The 12,977-nt window shown below is 46.2% G+C and overlaps 1 long non-coding RNA gene across 1 annotated transcript in view; it reads left to right on the plus strand.

The window, feature by feature from the left end:
• Positions 1 to 972: 972 nt before the first annotated feature.
• LOC117802209 overlaps positions 973 to 12,977 on the plus strand; it is a 34,375-nt gene continuing 22,370 nt past the window's right edge. The window contains exon 1 of the long non-coding RNA XR_004625271.1: positions 973 to 1,582. This is a non-coding gene — a long non-coding RNA (uncharacterized LOC117802209). The remainder of the gene's footprint in view (positions 1,583 to 12,977) is intronic.

Raw genomic sequence — 12,977 nt, forward strand, 5'->3', positions numbered from 1 at the left:
CTTGGGCTAAATCAGTGAATGATGAGTATCCCAATGGTGAAAGACCCCAGGGATAAAGAGGCCATCCAGAAATTTCCAGCCCCAGCTCCCAGGTGAATGCAGTCTCATGAGTAACCTCGGCTATACTGCATTTGGTGCTGAAGACCTGGAAAATGATCCCTGTCGAGTGCAGACTCCTAAGAAATCAGGGCAGGTGGTTGTCAGAAAGTAAAAGGCAACTGAAACAGCAAGAATGCAGGATTTTAAAAGCAGTGTATTTTAAAATCTAAACAATAATTCAATAATCACATGAGATTTCCCTTAGGTCATTTCTGCTTTCGTGATACTTTTACAACAGTCCTTTGTTGAAATCTGGGAAAAACTAGTGATGTCACGAAATTTTCATTCATGTATTTATTCACTCAATTGTCTCCTGTTGACCTTCTATTATAAGCCAGGCTCAGTGTGAATAGAGGGGATAGGGAGGGAGGGAGACTCAAGGAAGCCAATGATCCCGGGGGAGTGGGGGGGCAGTGTGTGGAGAGTGCCGGGAAGGGCAGCGTGAAAAGCGTAGGTTGGATAGAAAGGAAGGGAGGAGTGAGGCAATTTCCCAAGATGGGCCATCCCAGAGGGAAAGATTTTGCTGGCTAGTGACTTCTATGGAACCCTGACTTGGGGTGATTTAATTCCAGGTAGCTTTATAAAATTCAGGATAGAAGGTAAACATTAAAACAAAACGAGGTAGACAAGAAGAAGATAACAGCTTTCGTTATTTATTTCAAGATTTCAAATACAGCTCCTCACAAGATCTGAACCATCCTTCCTGGCTTCCTTAAAGCACATCCTGGACATGTGGCCAAGAAACTGTTTCCTTCAATCACCGTGACAGAACGCCTCCTGTGACAATACAGTGCGCCCTCCCCACCCCTCCCCCCCACGCTCATGCTGAAAGTCGGGGCTCAGACTCACACACACTCGTCCCTGCCTCTGTCACTAACGACCTGGGAATGGCTGGGAGAGAAGCCTGGCATGTGAGGGAGCCACCGTAAGAGAAACCGTCCCAGAAGAGAGGCGCTAACTAGGTGAAGACATATGACTCTGAGCGCTCCTTCTTAATTCTAATGGAGGGAGAGCCTGGCACTGAGCCAGGAAACAGAAAAGGCATGAAAGGAAGAACTAATTTGGAGCTGGCGAAGGGAGTGTTTTCTGGCTTATTTAAACACATAGATATAGAATTCAAACAGGGAGGAGGAATCTGACTACCAGATGGAACGGCTGCGTGAGGCAGGATGTCAGCAATGGAGTCAACAATGCCCAGGCATGAAAGGAGACATTTTGACAGCAGGGAAGCCATAGAAAGAAAGATGCTTGGTGGACTGGGTGGGTTCACCTTATTCTCAGTACTTTATTTCCATCTAAATCCCTTGGAGGCAGAGGTAGAGGACAGCTAATCGAGACCTCACCAAACATGGATTTATTGGATGTCCATTATGAGGCAGGCACTGGGTTGGCACCCAGGGATCCATCAAGGAGCATGACCGAGATTCTCTGCTCACAGAGAGCATCCATTCTTGTTGTCATTTAGACGGTCAAACACACAAAGGTGAGTGGAGCACAGGGGAGGTCAGAGGGATAGCTGCGGGTGTGGTGGGGAGCTCCCGGGAGACTTGGATCAGAGCGCTCTCTGCAGGTCACTCACTCTGTGACCATCGGCGCGTCCCTGACCCTCTCTTTTTTCCCATCTGTAAATTGGTGATGGCAATATGTACCTTATAGGGTCATGCTGAGGAGTCACGGAGGCAATGTTAGGTGGTAACGTGTTGCTGGAGGGGAGAGGAAGGGCAAGGCTTTGAGAGGAGATAGGCTTTGAACTTATGTTGTTGACCAGATGGGGACCGAGACTCCTGCGTATGGTAGCTCAGAGGGAATGTGGTCACCCATGGGTAAAGATGTGGGAATGAGAAAGATGAGAAAAGCTAGCAGGAAAACTCAGAAGGAAGAGCCAGAGAGAGCACGTATGCCATCCATCGCCAGGATAATTTTGTAGAGTCTGGAGTTCATTGCCTTTCCCTCAACATGATTTTGTGATTCATGGTTCTCTGGATGTGATGTCATGCGCTCTGTGATGTTTATTACACTGCATTCCAGGGATGGTGTGCAGAGCCATGTCCAACGTCGGAAAGTTTGGAAAAAGAGTCCTTGGTTTATTTTTAACTCTTTCTATAAACAGTGACCTAGTTTGAGGAAGGCACAGTCTGGCCAGACCTCAGCCCCTGCCTTTTCTTCCTTCTCTTCACCCCCTTCCTCCTGCCCTCAGTCAAACTGTCTTGCCTTTATCTCACACATGGACTGTGCGAATAAGTGCAGGATGATTTGTGAGCTCAGCTAACTTGAGAAGAGAAAAAGCGTGTCAGCGAAGCAAAACACTCCAGCCAAGTCAGGAACCTCTGCAGGCAGGAGCCACCTCCTCTTTTCTCCTTGTGAAATGTCATCTCAGCAGGGGGGATGGAGGTCCAGGCAAAGGCCATGACTACAGTGCCAACAAATGACTGTCCAGAAGACAGCCCCTTCTTTCCCGCACAGCCCCAGCTCCAGCTGGATTCTCTCCCCGCTCCCCGACCCTTGAGCAGTAGGTCAAGTTCTCTTTCTATTCTTTGTGTAAATTAAGTGAGCTACTGAGGGCTGCTTGTGGCTGAGGGAACTACCCTCTGGTTGTTTATGGCTTTCCCTCCTTCGCTCTACCCATCAACGAGGCTGAGCCCTGCTCACATTTATAGATGGGCAGCGTCTGGAAAACACAGAGAAATAAAACCTCTCTTTTAATTGCTGAGGTGCAAACAAAGGATCTGAACTTCCCACTGGGAGCCCACTGGTGAGGGTGTGAGTCCCAGTTACTTGACCCAGGGATGGGCGGGAACGGGTCAGGGGAGAGGGGAATGTCAGAGTCACGTGCGAACTTGGTGGGATAAGGGGACAGAGGGACAAGCCGAGGCTGAAATGCCAGGTTCTGACTGGGTCGCAAACTTTTTCTGTAAAAGGCCAGGTAGTGATTAATTTGCTTTCTTCATGAGCCATCCCGTCTCTGTCACAACCACTCAACTCTACCTTCTAGGGCACAATTGGCCTGAGACGATTGAAAAATGCTTGAAAATGACCGTATTCCAATAAAAAAATGGTTTACAACAACAGGTGGCAGGCCGGATTTGGCCAGTGCGCTGTGTTCTTCTGATCCCTGATCTAGAGGACACCCTTTCCCTCTTGCCCCCTCCACAGTTACATTTAACTAACTGTGTCCTGCACGGAGACCAGTGTGCCTCCCTGCTCCCAAACCTTTGTGTGATCGTGCTTTCTCCACCCTCCTGGGCCCTATTTCACACCCCAAGTGCTGGAATTGACCATTTATCTCTTCAAGGTAAGGCAAAATGGGGATCACGACTACAGGTGTTGCGATTTTGTTGATAAACTCCCACTCCTGGCCGGAATGGGACAGGTAGAGAATGTGGGTGCCAAAACTCTCCTCCTCTTGTCAGTTAAGGAGAGGCGTAAGGGCATCACTTAAGCAATTTGGTTTAGAGTCATACAGTTCCCCTAGTTTCCATCTCTGTATGGAATTATTGGAATGTTGGCACTTACAATTAGAATGTTGACACTTTGACTTCATTTTCTACATTTCTTGGCATTCCTTTTACATTTTCTATCACTTTATCTATTCTTTGTGCTTTCAAGGCCTTGGCCTCAGTTCAATCCATACGTTGAACTTCATTCAAGGTATACGTTGATTGCCTTCTTTGGCTGCGTACATGGTGCCATTTTCTTCTACCTTTCATCAAGCATTACCTTTCTGGGAGCCTGGGAGTGGGATACGGTTAAGGCTGTTCTAGGAGATACACTGGATTCAGTTCTCTGTCATCACAGGCAAGGCACTAACCCTCTCTGTATTTCAATGTTCTCATCTGAAAAATGGGCTTAATAATAGAATCTGCCCCATGTTGTGAGAAATACATGAGGAACTTGTGTGGGGCACTTAGGTCAGGGGCGTATTTGAACCCACGGTGTTTTCATACCTAGTGCTTCACCTTCCTTATTGGTACTCAGTAGATTTTATACTGATAACGCCTTCCCTGTTTCTTCACTTATATGTATGGTGAGCAGTTTAAGCCCCAGCTCTTCGAATCCATCTGGATCAGGTAGTATTTGTCCTACAGATTGTAGCCCTTTTCAGCCATCGAGGCCCTCGGGGGTCTGGCTGTGCTCAGGCGAGCTCACAGTCCCTTGAGAACATCTGCTACAGTTTGGAGTGCTATGTATTTGAGAAGGGCGGTGAGTTTAGGAAAGAGGCAGGGCATGAGTCCCTAATCGGAGCCCGAGTCGCCCTAGGACCACTGTCCATTATTCCATCAGAAATCTCTCTGGTTAGGGTTAACTTTCATGCCTTATGGTGGATTTGCACGGGGAGGCAGCATTCTCCAGGGTGGCTACCCATGAGCCTAAGGGGGGCTGCTCAGACCTAACTCCACCTTCAATTAGGGTTTCTTCTGCCCAGGTATGAGCACTGCTCATACCCTAAGCCTTTAGACACATGGACACTGGTGCTGAGCCATTGCTGTGACATTGGGGTCCTCAGGATTGTCCTCAGGCTACCAGGAATGGGCATGGGGATGGGAAGACCAGAGCAACTTACAAAGCTTTCTTCCAACCTCTTCTCCCCCTGCCACTTCAACCCACTTCACAGGCCCCAGACTTCAGGTGCCTGTCTCCCACATTCTCACCAAAAGACGAGCTTCCATCACCCAATGACAACTCAGCGTTTTATGTGGTTATCATTGTTCTCAGTTCCTGGAATCCATCTTTCTCTCTCGTGTCTGCTGTGTCTTGAGGACTGATGCCAGTGGCAGAAGAGTGCACCCTGTGCTAATTCCCTATCTCAGGAAGAACCAGAAAATAGAATCATAAAGTCCAAAGAAACAGAAATGCTGCCCAGCTTTCTGTGCTCGGTAGGAATCTCCCATGCTTGCCCAAAGAAGATGTCGTCTGGCGTCTCCCTCAACAGCTCCACAACAGGAAACACAAACATGAGACAAACCTGTTCTTTTTTTTTTTTTTTTAACTTTTTGGCTAAAAAAACAACAAAGGTACTGAGAAGTTCACAAGCTGTCAGTGTACAGCTCTATAAACTTTCACAAAAAAGAACACATCCAAATAATAGACATCCCAATTTCAGTCTTGACAAGTTAGCTCTTTGAGTCATTCCACAGGCTAATTTTCCAAGACTACGTATTTACCGGAGCAAGTAACTTAAGTTATTTTTACCCTGGCCCAGCATTGTTCAGCTCAAAACCAGGAAACTAGGCTTTATCCCAGAATTGTTTAGCAGGGCAATGGGAAAATGTGTTAGTTTTGGTTCTTATGGGTTTGCAAAATTTGTTTACACTACAATTTAAGCATGCGGAGGAAATATGGTTTTAATATTTTGCCTATAACTGATCTGCTCTTCAGGGTGAGCTGGTTAGAGGGGAAGTAAGAATGAAGTCAGCGAAACAGCCCTGTTAACAAACACTTAGCCGCTCTAAGTACAAACGCCTGATCGCGGCGATTTTTCATACTTCTACTCTTTTCTCCAGCTCCTCCCCAAGATTGTGTCTAGGTGTCTAAAGGAAGGGATGGGACTTGTGTGTCTTCTTGGCAGAGGGGAAAAGGGACAGCTCAGGGTTTTCTGGTTCCCATGGTCTCCAGAGCAATGACCCTTGGCCACCTGCTTGCTACCTACCCTGTGCGATTGTACAACTAAGGTTGATGATTCTCACTTTGTTTAGGACTAGTGGTTTAATCTGGGTGAACTGATCTTCTCTTGGCATTAGCTGTTTGTAACACTTCTAACTCTGTTTCCTCATTCTGTTCCCTAGAGTAAGTGGGCGATGTCCTGTGTATTGGTCTGTCTGAGCTGCTGTCACAAAATATCACAGACCAGCGGTCTTTTACACAACAGAAATTCATTTCTCACCATTCTGGAAGATGGAAGTCCAAGGTCAGGGTGGGAGCATGATTGGATTCTGGTGAAAACCCTCTCCTGGGTTGCAGACTGCTGACTTCTTGCTGTGTCTTCACCTGGTGGAAGGGGCAAAGAATCTTTGTGGGGTCTTTTTCTGCAAAGGCACAAATCAGTCCCATTTGTGATGGTTCCACTCTCATGACCTAAGCCCCTCCCAAAGGTGCTACCTTCTAATACCACAACATTGGGCATTAAGATTTCAACACGTGAATTTTGGCAGACACAAATACTCAGGAGGAAGCATTCCCCTGTCATAGGAGCCCCCGGCTTGGACCAACGGGCTCCATTCGAAGCTTCTCTCCTGTCTAAATAAACAAAGACCGCCCACATGAGAAAAGCAAAGGTGATTTATTCCGAGCTTGCTGTAGCATGGGAGTCAGCCATTTTGCATTAGGGCAGACTGAAAGTCAGGCACAGGGGTGGGAAAATTTTATAGTGGGGGGAAAAAGGGAAGGCTTCACCTATGACCTGACTGGAGGCTGTAAGCGAGCTCACTAGTGGCAGGGTATCCTACGTGACTGGTTGGGTGTGCCTTCTTTGCTTTCTCTGCTTGGTTCTAAGTTGGAAGCAGGGATGAAAATGAGGGAGGTTGTCAGTAATTAATCAAGCCCTGGCCATTCGGGACCAGTTGTTATAGAAGATGCTGTTCAGCTTCCTGGATTAGCGCTAGAGATAGCGATCTGGCTTCCTGGAAGATGGACTTAGAGCAGGCTGCCTTCCTAGGCTGATTATTGGAGAGAAGGGGTTGGTTTCCTGGGCAGATTGCTGCAGATTTGGCGTCAGGCTTCTCTTTTTCAGTATGGTCTGGCCATTGTCCATTTGAATATTCTACCTCTCACTGTCACGTGGGAACTGACAAAATCTCCCGGAAGTGCCCTAGCTCCTGTTTCCAACCCCACCCTATCCGTTTACCAATGCTGGGCGCCTCCATTTTGTCTCAGTGCCCCTACTGTTCACATCAGTTCCTTCTGGATATTCCTAAATCAAACTCTCTGTTCTACTCTCTTCATTCTTCCTCTCCTCAACTCCTGGGACAGGAAGGGCAGGAGTTTCCTACCTTCCCCTGTGGCATCTTCTCTTCTGATGGAGGAGCAAGCATCAAGGCCTCGTGATACCTCCAGGGGACAAACTTTTCTACCCGCAGGAGAACTTTCACATCTTGGGTGCCTCTGGCTGGTGCTTAGTAAGCCAAAGGAGAAGATAAAGGAATTCAGACTGGGTCTCAAAAGAACCATCTTCTTGGAAGACTATTATCTTTCTTCAAATCGGATTTTGAATATCAAAAGCTGAATATCAATTCTTTCCTTCTCTTTGCATACCACATGTGACCTACCCACAGACCTCCGGGCAGATGACCCTGAACCCAATTAGCAAGAAGGACCTATCCTTGCACACTGAAAGAGAAAATTACATGAATATTTTTTCAAAATATGGCTCCCATTACAGAAGGTATTCTTCTTTATGTTCACACAGAATTCCTTTGTCCTGCTTGCTTCAACTGGCTTTCTTTGGGGGAACAGAGGTTAATAGGGAGAAATGAAGCTATTTCTTGTGCCCTGTTTGGAAATGATCTCTTCCTCTTCATTTTAAGTGCTGGAGTATAAAGTCTCTTTTATCCTTTTAGCACAGGGCTCCATCTTCTCAAAAGGGTCTCCATTGGCTTTTCTGTTTCTTCCCCATAATTTGAGCTCCCCACCCCCGCTTGCATGAATCTTAATGGGAAATAGATCTGCAATCCATCACTTTTAAGGATCTTGTTCACAGGGCTCCCCACTTAGCTCCCCCTTTACAGCAAGCTCTCTTTAAAGTTTGTGTGCATGTGTGCACGTGTAATAATAGGCCCTCTATCCCTTCCCTGTCTTGATCGCCCTTACAGACTGCATGTAATAATAATTTTATATCTGACTTTGGCTGTTACTTCATTCCCTCTAGTTCTAACCCATTATTTTACATTTTCAGAGGCTCATTATGACTCATTGGGTAGCCGAAGAAACATAATGAGTCCAAGATGATTGCACATGGCGGTGCTCCACAAATAGATATTAAACAGCTCATGAAATCTATAAATGTCCTTACTATCCTGGGTGCATTATAAAGCTATGAATCAATAATTCAGGCAAGTTTTTTTATCCTCTCTAAAAATCTAGCTTTCTGGACTTTTTTCTTGTGGAAATGGAAGCTGGATACATATGGGGGAAAAGAAAGCTGAAAGAGAGAAGCGGGAGGTGGATAGAGGGAAAGGTGGAGAAGAAGAAGAATACGAAGAAAAAAGAGAAAGCAGAAATTATTTTAAGAGTATATGCCCTTTCTCACAGCTCCTTGACAGGTGTCCGCATCAGGGATAAACAATGGTAGGCACAAAGTAGTCACTCAAGAAGAATTTGTTGAGTGAGCAAATAATAAGTTTTATGACTGTTTTGGATTGAAAAGTTGATACATTGGTTTTGATAATACCCTTTACCGAATATGAAATCTGTGCCTGGAACAATGGATGTATCGCTCATTAATCCTTAATATGAGGAGAAAACTAATATTATACCCAGAAGCCACAGATGCACCAGCAGTATACAAGCTGAATCTTTGATAAAAGCTAATAATCAAAGGGAAATCATTAGCACACTGAAAAAAAAAATTGAGTGAAGAGTGAATTGAATCACATCCCCCCTTAGGAGTTCCTCTGTTGATAGATGATTCCACCACTTACCAACTTGCCAAACCCAGAACCCTGGGAATCATTCTATAATGTTCCACCAGAAATAGTTCCCCACCAAGTTCTCACTATTTTTCCATAGTTCTTATATACAATCTCTTCTATCCCACCACCGTGGGCAAAGTCCAAATTATCATTGATTCTTGCCTCAGTCATTATATAAACTTGCTAATCAATCTTCCTGCTTTCTTCCACACTGCTCACCAAAGTAATCCTCTAAAATACAAACCTGATCATCTCATTCTTCAGTTTAAAAATATTTCAGTTATTCCCTATTTTCTGCAAGATACAATCCAAACTCATTAACAGGACATACAGAGCCCTTTGTAAGCTCGCCCTTCTTCCTGCTTCCAACCCGATCCATTACCAGCCCCTCTCTTCGCTAGTCTTCCCCCCCGCACACCCCCCCCCCCCCNCCGATCATCTCATTCTTCAGTTTAAAAATATTTCAGTTATTACCTATTTTCTGCAAGATGCAATCCAAACTCATTAACAGGACATACAGAGCCCTTTGTAAGCTCACCCTTCTTCCTGCTTCCAACCCGATCCATTACCAGCCCCTCTCTTCGCTAGTCTTCCCCCCCCCACTCCCCCCCCCCGTCATCTTGAACATCGCACCTTCCCAGGGATATGCTCATGTCTCTGAGCTTCTATTTTTAGCTCTCTGAAGTTATCTCTCCCTTCTTCTCCTTTCTTTAGCTGGCTACCTACAAGACATCTTTCAAGATTTAGCTCTATTTTTCTCTGGGACACTTTCCCGTTCTCCTGTCCCACCCCTTCCCTCTCTTCATCTCACTACCCCCCAACTATTTCCAATACGCACATGTCTCAAAGGGATTTCATGCCTCTATCAGCCAGGGTCCCAGCAGGACACAGATGGCACCCTCTGATCCATCTAAATTGAAGGAGGATTTATTTATAAGGCACTAATTACAGACATGTGGGTAGGGTGACATGGAACCCCAGGAAGGGATATAAAAGCCGACCACATTGGAGAACTGCCACCATCACTAGGTCAGGAGGGAAAAGGTGAGAGACAGAGCAGGTCAGCTGAGGATGAGTTGTGATTTTTGATTCTGTCATCCTCCCAGGAAGGGAAATAAATACCCTGGAGCTCCCTTTCTCTCTCCTTCTGATCTGAAATGGTCCACATCAATGGAAGCCACCAAGAAGCCAGAGGACCCCAGAAGGCCCATGGAGACCAGGCTCCAGGGACAAGCAAAGGGTAGCAGAGAGGAAGAAAGGCTTTTCTTCTACCCCCTTCAAGTCTGTGCCTGGGCCTGGGAATTATACTGACAAAAGACAGACTCATGGGAGAAAAGCATACAGATTTTATTTGATATTAACATTTTTACGGGACACAGGAGTCTTCCTAGCAAAGAAACGAAGAGCCAAAGAAGTGGATAGGCCTGAGAGCTTTCATACCAATTCTACAAAGAACAATACAGTGTGGAGATGTGCCAACATGAAGGGAAAAGACGTCTGGGCTGGGGCGGTAAATAATGGGAAATTGACTAGGAGAACATAGGAGGGAAACTAATGGAACATAACGATATTTTTGTAGGTTGGTTTGTACAGATTCTCCTCAGGTGGTGGAGAGGCACCATTCTCAAGGGAAGTGTGTCCTGCTTTTAAGGTCGAAAGGGAAGAGAGGAGAGTCCTTCCTGCATCTTCTATTTCTCAAGTGCTTTCAGCTCAAAACAATCAATATGTCAAAGTGACATATTTCGGGGTAGGCTGTTCGGATCCTCTTCAGCAGGGAAGTGTCAGGAGTGGAGCTGGAAGAACACGGTGCCCCACAACGTCCCCCCCCCAGTATATTCTGCAATCCTCCCCCTCCTGCTGGACCCTGATCGTTTAACTGCTGGACTCTCCAACAAGTCTATCTGCTTCCTCCCTTTACCCCAGCGCCTGCCACAATGACTGGCATGTGATAGGGACTCGGTAGGTGTTCTCTAAAACGAAGTAACAACATTTTAATGTATTCGGTGCCAGAATTGTTAGAAACTTTAGAGGTAAATTAGTCCACTCTTCTTATTTCAAAGGTGGGGGGAAATGTAGGATAAGAGAAAAAATAAAATAATATAATATAATATAATGAATTTGGACCAAAAATGAAAAAAGAAAGAAAGCAAGCAAGCAAGCAAGCAAGCCCAGAGGTAAATGGACTTGGTGAGTAGTACATTCAGGACCAAATCCTACAGCTCCTGCTTCCCAGCCTCCCTCCGCTTCCTTCTACTGGTCCCTCTACCACTTAATTTTAATTTTCAGGTTATTCACTGGAAGGAGACTTCATGTGAGTTTCCCATAAAACCAAGAGTCTTATGTTTTGGCAACACAAGAGAGACAGAGAGAAGGTTGGATCTGCCTGCTTTGAGTGCTCTGCCAAAAGCCGACTCTGAGCTCTCTGGATAAGCAACGCTTTCAAAGCCAGCGAAGTGCCAGGCGCTGGAGTCCTGAAGCGAAGCGCCGGGCTCGTGAATAACGCATTTACACAAACTACCCCTGGGGGTGGGTGGTGAGGGTAGTTTTGCTTGAACACCCTATTAGCATACGATCTTCAGTTTCCAAAGCCTTTCTTGGTTCCAAACCTACAGGTGGTGACGGTGGGTGGGAGGGAGGTTGGGTAAGAGGCTCCCTCAGTTGGGAGGCAAAGCTGTTGGCGCCTCCTCACTTGATGATTTCGCGATTGGCTGTTGCTGCTGCGGTCCCTGCTGTTCCCTCCCTGGGAAGAGCAGGCATTGCTTGGAGAGGGACTGTGCGCCAGGAGCGAAAGACATGCGGAGCTACTATAGGGGATTAGAATCATGCCTGTACGGCTCTGCCCTCGGGGATCTGTGTGCTCTTCGAGGGCACAAGTCCCATCTTTGGTCTAGGTAACCCCAGACCCTCGTCAAGTGTCGAAAGCATATGGTGCCACCCCACGGAATGAAGAAAACACCAGGGAGACTGGAGGGCATAGATTTGGTGGTGAAGGGCTAAACCCTAACACCTGGCACGCCTCTTAGCACTGTGATGTCCCCTCATCTCTCGGAGAGAGGTGTCTCTATTACCGCCACGTGGCTGATGGGACGATCCAGGAAGATCTGGTGCTGGCAGTGCCACGCGACATCAACTGTAAAGGTTGACTACGGCTTAATTTTCCAGAAGCCATTGACTTGTATGATGTTGGACAAATTGAACCACGCGCATGGACTTCAGCAGCCAAATAAGAAGTTTGGAAACTGACGTATCGGGTCCCTTACTTTTTTGAAATCCCCTCAATTTTCCCAGCTATCAAACACCTCAGCTTCCCTCTTTGGCAAGGTAGAGGCCAATCCCTGAAACCACCACTGGAAAGGGTGGTTGGGGGGGGGGGGGGGCGGGGGGGTTTTTNGTTGGGGGGGGGGGGGGGGGGGGGACGTGAGGATTTATGATCATAACCAGGTTTGCCATTGCCCAAAGAAAAGCAGTCTGAATTTTGTAGTTTCTCAGAGGACATGCAATGTGGAAAATCATCTTCGTTCTTGCATTTTTGAAAAAGGAAGAGGCAGGTAGAAGAGCCATTACATTCTGTGCATAACTTTTCTACTTACCGACAGAATTTCTACTGCATTCTTTTTTTCTTTCCTGGAGGTGTAAGGGAGAATTCCCACAGCTGGAGGAGTGTGGCAGTCAGAGGCTGTGCGGGAAGGCAGGCGTGATGTCGAGACTGCACTTAATTCATTAAAATGTGTGGTTTATGAAAACCATTTTGCCAAAAGTGAGCTTTGTGGGAAGGAAAAGGCAGTGGGGATATGCATGTGTGGGGGGAAAGGAGGAGTGAGCAGTGCCAAGCGAGAAGGAAGTCTTATTTGTTGCTAAAGGTTGAATCCCACACAAGAACACTTGGTGAGCCAAAGCAAGGCGATTAAAATGCAAATCGGGGGAGTGGAAATGTATTAGGCACAGCTATTGTGTACTGACATTGTTATTGTCCTGCTTTTATACTAATTGTGAATATTCTCCAATGACTAAAAGTTTCAGGAAGCTTCTCTTGAGTTACCAGCCTTTCTCATTTTTTATCTTTCCTCAAACGAAATGGCAGTAACACAATAACATTGTAATTTTATTCCTTTCTGTCAATACTGTGAATTATTTAAGAAACCAGCTGCATTAGTTAGGGTAACACTAGCTACTGTAACAAATAAACCCAAACTTTGGGGGGTCCTGAGTGGCTCAGTCAGTTAAGCGTTAGACTCTTGATTTCGGCTCAGTTCG

Source organism: Ailuropoda melanoleuca, chromosome 5 (assembly GCF_002007445.2).
Source record: "Ailuropoda melanoleuca isolate Jingjing chromosome 5, ASM200744v2, whole genome shotgun sequence".
Lineage (NCBI taxonomy): Eukaryota > Metazoa > Chordata > Mammalia > Carnivora > Ursidae > Ailuropoda > Ailuropoda melanoleuca.